Source organism: Pipistrellus kuhlii, unplaced genomic scaffold, assembly GCF_014108245.1.
Source record: "Pipistrellus kuhlii isolate mPipKuh1 unplaced genomic scaffold, mPipKuh1.p scaffold_m20_p_39, whole genome shotgun sequence".
NCBI classification, from domain to species: domain Eukaryota; kingdom Metazoa; phylum Chordata; class Mammalia; order Chiroptera; family Vespertilionidae; genus Pipistrellus; species Pipistrellus kuhlii.
Genome location: NW_023425539.1, coordinates 680,010 through 687,409, shown reverse-complemented (window position 1 = coordinate 687,409; position 7,400 = coordinate 680,010). Strand labels below are relative to the sequence as shown.

Sequence of the window (7,400 nt, the reverse complement as noted above, 5' to 3'; positions counted from 1 at the left end):
GAACCAATTCCAGCATGTAATAATTACAAGAGTTCCATCAAAAGGTTGATGGGACTTGGTGGGCTCAACAAGGGTGAGCCACATATGTAGTTTACCTGTTGGAAATGCTAAATGGCACTTCCCCCAAACCTGAATAGGATTGTTAACTGCCAGACAGCTCAGGGCATTTTATTGCCTCCTATTGGTCAAACCTGAACAGCTGTAGGCTATTCCCCAAACTGACAATCTCTGCAAACCCTTTGATACCTTGCCATTTGAAGTGTGTATTTCCACCTTGCCTTGGAACAAAATGTGTTTTTTGTTTTGTTTTGTTTGTTTTTTAAATATATTTTATTGATATTTTACAGAGAGGAAGGGAGAGAGAGAGCTAGAAATGTCGATGAGAGAGAAACGTTGACCAGCTGCCTCTTGCACACCCCCTACTGGGGGTGCGCCCGCAACCAATGTAAATACCCCTGACCGGAATCAAACCTGGGACCTTTCAGTCCGCAGACCGACGCTCTACCACTGAGCCAAACTGGTTTCAGCTGGAACAAAATGTGTTTAATAAAAGCACAGAGTCCTGAGATAAGGAGAGTCTTCTAGCTCCTTCAGCTGAAGCCCCTCTGAACCCAATGCCTTTCAAAACCATCTTTCCTCCACGGACTCTTTAATCATCTATGCGAAGCCCCTTTCTCCAGAATGCTGAGCCACTGGTCTTTCTGGTCGTTCTGCACTTTGATCGCTTGGCTTTTATATATATAGCTGTCTACTTATGTAGAAAATTCAAACAAAAGTAGAAACTGTATAATTTAACATACTTTATAAAGATTGAGTGAAAGCAGACATGCAGATTCCCTGGCATTGGGCAAGGAGACACCTGAGTGTTGGTGTCGCTCTTAAAACAGTCAGGGGCAAGGCAGACGTAATGTCCTAAGTTTATCCTACCTTGATGCTAATGTTGGTGGCCAGAGCTGTTTCATGCCTGGGGCACATTAAAAAAATAAATAAATAAATAAAAACCCCGGACAGTGTGGCTCAGTTGGTTGGAGTGTGAAACTGTATATATGAGAAGGTGGGTTTGATTCCTGTTCAGGGCACATACCCAGGCTTCGGGTTTGATCCCTAGTCGGGGGCATGCGGAGGACAGCCAATCGATGCTTCCCACACACACACACTCAAATCAATTTTAAAAAGAAAGAAAGAAGGAAGTGGAGATGCAATAATAAAAATATATGATAAGTGGGAACATGGGCTCCTTCCCATGTTCCAACTCTTCCTCCCACCCTGTGGAAATACAGTGAAGGGCATCTGTAAGTGGGTTGTGAGAGCTTGGGAAACTGGCCAGCACCTCAGTCTAAGCTGGAGAGAAACTGCTTCTAGATGTGAACTGGGTTGTAAATGGCTGGAGTTTTGATCTCACAGTTTGTGCACAGGCACCTCCCCCGCCCTCTGCGTGCCCTGATTTTCTGTTTTCAGTACTTGTGTTGGGAAAATCTGAGCAACCACAAAACAAGGCAAAACAATAGCACCGGCAGGCTGCCACCAGTGTGACCCATCCACAAACCAGATGGGACTTTAGTGGGACAAATTCACTGGTGGCAGCCAGTAAACGTCACAGTCGGTTGCTAACGGTGCACACTGCACACGTCAGTCCTAATAATCCCCTGTCTTTCACAGCCAGTCCTCAGGTTATTTCTTTGGAATCCACAAATAATCCGCTGAGGCTTTCTAGGACCTCAGCACTTTGCATAACAAAAAGCAAAAAGTCACTTTCAATAAATAAAGAGCATTCCTTTGGAAAGATATACCATTATATTATTGGAGCAGAAGTTCACGGGCAGGCAGCTGCTTTGTTTTTCTTTACTGTACACAATGCTGGGATACACATCTTGTATACACAGATACTACAATATAAATGGTCTTCTTATCCCTGCTTGTGGGGTGGGGGGGAGATAGTGGAAGTAGGGGAAAGGTCATGAGAAGATGGGATTTGACTTGTTCCTTATGGGGAACTGTTGGGAGAGTGTCTGAAGGTACCTGGAGTTGACCTTGGCCTGAGCTCCCTAATGGCAGCACTTAGAGCAACAGCTCCCAATCATCAGTGAGCACACGGATCATCTGGGGAGCTTGTTAAGCATCAGGTTCCAGAGCTGCACTCCAGAGTCAGATTCAGTCTGAGGACAGGTCTGAGAATCCGCATTTTTAACAAGCACCCTGGCTGATTCTCATAAGGGTGGTGGTCCACACTGGGAGAGATACTGACTTAGAGAGTTCAAGAGAGAGCAGAGTCAGGTAAATTGTGTTCACCTGAGAAAGGAGTGGGGCGGAGTGGAGGTTGATAGGGAAGAAAATTAATTAGGCATCTTCAGTCAACCTAGGGGACCAGGCTCCAGTGTGCTTTGGATTAGGGTAGTGAAAGAGGAAACAGAGGCTGGAGCCCGGGATCAGGACACAGGCTTTATTGGAGAGAAGACCACTGCCGGCCGCCTTCAGAGGGGAAAGAGAGAGCAAGGGCCGGGGTGCAGGCACCGTTTAAGGGGAGGAAAGAGAGGGGACGGGGCTTAGGGCACTCAGCACACGCTGATTGGTGGTTTCATGTAAGGCCTATGATTAGGGACCTAAGGATTTAGGAAACGGGGCTTAGGGTGTTTGGCAGGTGCTGATTGGTGGTTCAGTGCTCAGGAATGTCCGGCTGCAGGTGAAGTTTACATTATTCTCTGTCCATCAGTTGGAGGAAGGGAGGATCTATCAGGGAGAACTAACAAATCTGCCTTCAAATAATACAAAATAATATTGAATGTTAACTGTAATTGAAAAGAGAAGAGCCCTAGGTGTTTGGCTCTGGATAGAATGTTGGACTGAAGGGTCCCAGGTTCGATTCCGGTCAAGGGCATGTACCTTGGTTGCGGGCACATCCCCAGTAGGAGGTTTGCAAGAGGCAACTGATCAATGTTTCTCTCTATTCCTCTCCCTTCATCTCTGTAAAATAATAAAATATATTTTTTAAAAATAAATAAAATAAAATAAAATAAAAATGGAGAAGAGACTTGGATGGATGAGGGATGCATTACTGGCAGATATTGAACTAGAACCCTGTCTCCTGTCTCTCCATCACCTTGCCTCCCTGTTGCTTGCGGAGGCCATAGAGATGAAGGAGAAGGATCTGTAGCCACTAGCTTAATCCTGCCCAGAGCTTCATCCAAGGGCAAGACAGTCAACCTTAGAAAATGTTGTCTTTGAAATTGCTGACACTATCTGGGGGTGGGGAGGAGCCTGCCTCAGCTGATCCATTGCGCAGTCTGGCAAGCTGAGGCCTAAGACTCTCCTTCCCACACCAGGCTCAGCTATAGAGGGCCAAAGTCAGGGTTCAGGGAATAACAAAAATTTGGACACTACCCCTACCTCTCTCTCATACTCTCCCTCTTCTCCCTGCAGAGGTTGGGGTACATTGAGGGTAAGAAAGGCCTGAGGAGGGGTCGCAGGAATGGGAAAGCAAGCTCTTCCTAAGAGTTTAAAAGGAGAGCAGGGCTAGTCCTCCTCACCCCAAATGGGTATTTAGTTTTGGGGAGGGGATTTGTGGACAGGATAGAAAGGAGGAGGAAGAATCTTTGGCTGGTCCTTCTTTTAGCCCATGAGTTGAGAATTTATCTCTGAAATAGAGAAATGGGAGAAAGTGAGACAGAGAACTGTATTGGTCTATGAGGCTGGAGTATAGACTCTAATGGAGGCACGGGAGACTGGACTCAGTGCCAAGATGTCAGGGGTCCCGTTTTGGTCCCCTCAGCAGTGAGGCAGCAAATGGAGAGACCAGGACTATATATGACCTCTCCCAGCCCTGGCACACACGCAGACTGCCATACGTCAGCCCCCATCCGAAACAGAGCTGCTCACTGCTCAGGAATTCCATCAAAGGTCCCTGATTACAGCTGTTTTTTAAAAAGTATTCACTTGTCATATATGAGACTGCGCGGCTATAACACAAAGGGGAGTTCACTTTCATTTAACTTCCGTGCATGCACAGCAAGTCCAGGCTAGACCTCACCGTCTGAGACAGATGCTTGACCTTCCCACATGCTGATGTTTACAACGCACAGAAATCCTGTAATGACGCTATATGCCTTTTAGTCACTAGAGGAGCCTTCAAACTGCCATACATTTTATTTGTCAAACTCAGTTGTATAGAACGTGGCTTTTGGGAGAGCTTTTGTTGGGGGCAGGGCATCAGGCCCTCAGGCATCGATCCCCTCAGGGCACAGTGGCTCTGCCAACAGTTTCCATTCTCAACTTGGTGACCTGGGACATAGTCCCTGGATGCTGTGAGTAGCCATGCCCTCCCCAGGACCCAGCGCTCCTGCTCTCATTCTCACAGCCCTCTCTGCTCTTCCTTTTTTCCCCTTCCACCAGCCTGTGGGGAAATATTGATGTACGATTATAAAAATACTTCAAAAAACAGACATGATATAGTAATGTATAGTGATTCTTTAAAAAAAAAAAAATTGAATACTAGGATCTAGTGATGGATCTAATAACTTCATACTTTTGAAGTAGTGATGAATGTAAACAGTGTTTCAATATATTGCAACAACCATAATAGGATATGAAAAATAGCTGGTTTCTGCTTATGAAAAGAGCATGGGTACTGTTAATACAGCAGTGGTTGGTTGCCTATATTCATAACTGAAGGAAATGCTACATTTCATATACAGGTTAATGAAAATAAATATGTAATTTTCCCCCATTTAAGTTCAAGGGCTAGGTCATAAAAAAGTAAATAAATAAATAAATTAAATAAAAAAAAAACCCTGGTGAGCCCTAGCTGGTTTGACTTAATGGATAGAGCATCGACCTGTGGACTGAAAGGTCCCAGGTTCAGTTCTGGTCAAGGGCACATGCCCGGGTTGCGGGCTTGATCCCCCGAAGGGGCATGCAGGAGGCAGCCAATCAATGGTTCTTTATCATCATTGATGTTTCTCTCTCTCCCTCTCCCTTCCTCTCTGAAATCAATAAAAATATTAAAAAAAAAAAACAACACCAAAACTCTGGTGAAAGGAAATTCACTTCTCTCAGTCCCCATTTCTTAAACAGGAGCTACACATTCTCCCTGAGACTAGTAGCACAAGACCTATTATCAGCTGGAATGAAAGGGGAGAAACTGTGTACATAGGTTAACATCTAAACTTAAAACTTTTCTACCTTCAGTGGTGTTTAATTACTTCCAGTTTACATGCAAAATTAACATGCCTCATAATCTCTTTTTTTAACTTACAGAAAAATAGAAGCGGCACATTAGAAAAGAGATCTGCAGCTACTTAGAAAGCATTTATAATACCTAAGTGATTGCAAACAGCCTGAAATGTAGGGAGAACATTATTTTTAAAGGTAGATAAGAGCCCTGGTCGGTGTTGGCCCAAGCACCAAAGGGTTACAGGTTGAATTCCAGGTCAAGGGCACGTATCTCGGTTGCAGGTTCAATCCCCAGATCTGGTTGGGGCATATGTAGGAGGCAACCAGTCAATGTGCCTCTCTCACATCAATGTTTCTCTCTCTCTTTCCTTTTCCTCCCTCCCTCCCTTCCTCCCCTGTGCCCCTCTTTTCCTTCCACTCTCTTTAAAATCAATGGAAAACATAGCCTCTGGTGAGGATTAACAACAGCAAAAAAAAAAAAGGTAGACAAGAATTCAAACATAGAAAATTAGAAAGATTTAGTTGGTGTAGGAGGGAATAACTATATATGTGCTTTAATTCCCATGATTGCTTCTCTGTGATTACAATAACTGATATTCATCACTATGACCTCATACTCTGGAAAAAGAACTAAAGAATGTTTGCCTGTGAACCTATACTTAGGAAGAAGTAGTGGATATAATATCCTTAGCACCATTTCTTAGCAAGATGGTTAAAGCAAAGTTTTGATGCTTTAAGGGGTAAATCTGAGGTGGTATATTTTAATCTGAGGTTTTGAAATTAATATTACACCCATTACACTATGCACTCTTATTCCTGGGGTTCTTCTTACAGGACACTTTAAAGTTTCCTATGCTCCCCTGGGAGTAAAGGACAGTGGTGAGTATAATGGGACCACTGGCAGAGAACCCATCTCAATTTGAATGGCAACGTTGATAGCAAATTATAGAGCATTGAGAACAGGACCCAGGTGACTCCCATTCACCCACTGATGATCAGTAGGTCCTAAATTGTGAAATAATTTCCCATGAAAGCCAAAGATCCTCAACTTCACCCTAGGACCAGAGCCTGCCAGACAGACACTGAACTTGGCTGGTCCAACACCTGCCTTTTACAGATGAGGAGACTGAGGCCTAAAGATGAAGTCAGTGTAAAATTAACATTGTTTCCTCCTTAAATATTTTTGTGGAGTTCAATGATAAAGCCATCTGGGCCTAGAGTTACTTGTAGAAACATTTTTAAGTGTTAATTTAATTCCTAACTATAGAACCATTCATATTTTCCATTTCTTCTTGTATTCATTTTAGAAAGTTTTATTTGTATCATATTTGCCCATTCCAACAAAATGTAGAAATTATTGGGATAAAGTATTTTTTCTACCTCATTAAGTTCTGCCCTTATCTTAATTATGTACTCTTTCATGTTCTTTGGGTTTAACTTGTCATTTAAAAAAATTGATTGAGTCTGGCTAGCATGGCTCAGAGGTTGAGCAGCAGCTATGAACCAGGAGGCCACGGTTCCATTCCTGGTCAGGGCACATGCCCAGGTTGTGAGTTCAATCCCCAGTGGGGGGCATGCTGGAGGCAGCTGATCAATGATCCACTCTCATCATTGATGTTTCTATCTTTCTCTCCCTCTCCCTTCCTCTCTGAAATCAATTTTTAAAAATTAAAAAATGTATTGACATGGCTGCTTTGAACATTGATTTTTAGCCTCTCTTCCTTTTTGATATATGCAATTAAAACCATAAACTTCCTTTAGCACAGTTACACCCCACAAACAACAGGTCAAATCTGCAGGTCATACAGCTGAAGCATGCGCAGAGAAGAGAACTTGGACCTCCAGCTGCACCAAGAAACCAAGTCTTGCTCCCCCCACAAGGAAACAAAGGACAGGGACAACTAGAACTTGAACATCTGAATCCTTTCAGAAGCCAAGGGTCTGCTTTGTCCAGGAAGAACTGTATTGACGCCTTTTTACCATAAAAAGCCAAGTTCCAGGTTCCTCCAATTAAAACTTGCCCCACCAGCACTTCTGCCTACCTCTAGCCCCTTAAAATCTCTTAACCTACTTACGTGAACAAGATGGATTTAAGGCACTATTAGGTCTCCCATCTTCTCAGATGGTACCTTCTTTTTTCTTTTTCTTTTTTTTTTTAAGGATTTTGCAATTTTTAAAATATATATATATTTTATTGATTTATTACAGAGTGGAAGGTAGAGAGATAGAGTTAG

General features: G+C 43.4%; 1 pseudogene; it reads left to right on the top strand.

The window, feature by feature from the left end:
• Positions 1–832: 832 nt before the first annotated feature.
• On the top strand, positions 833–977 carry LOC118702627 (annotated as a pseudogene).
• Positions 978–7,400: the final 6,423 nt, after the last annotated feature.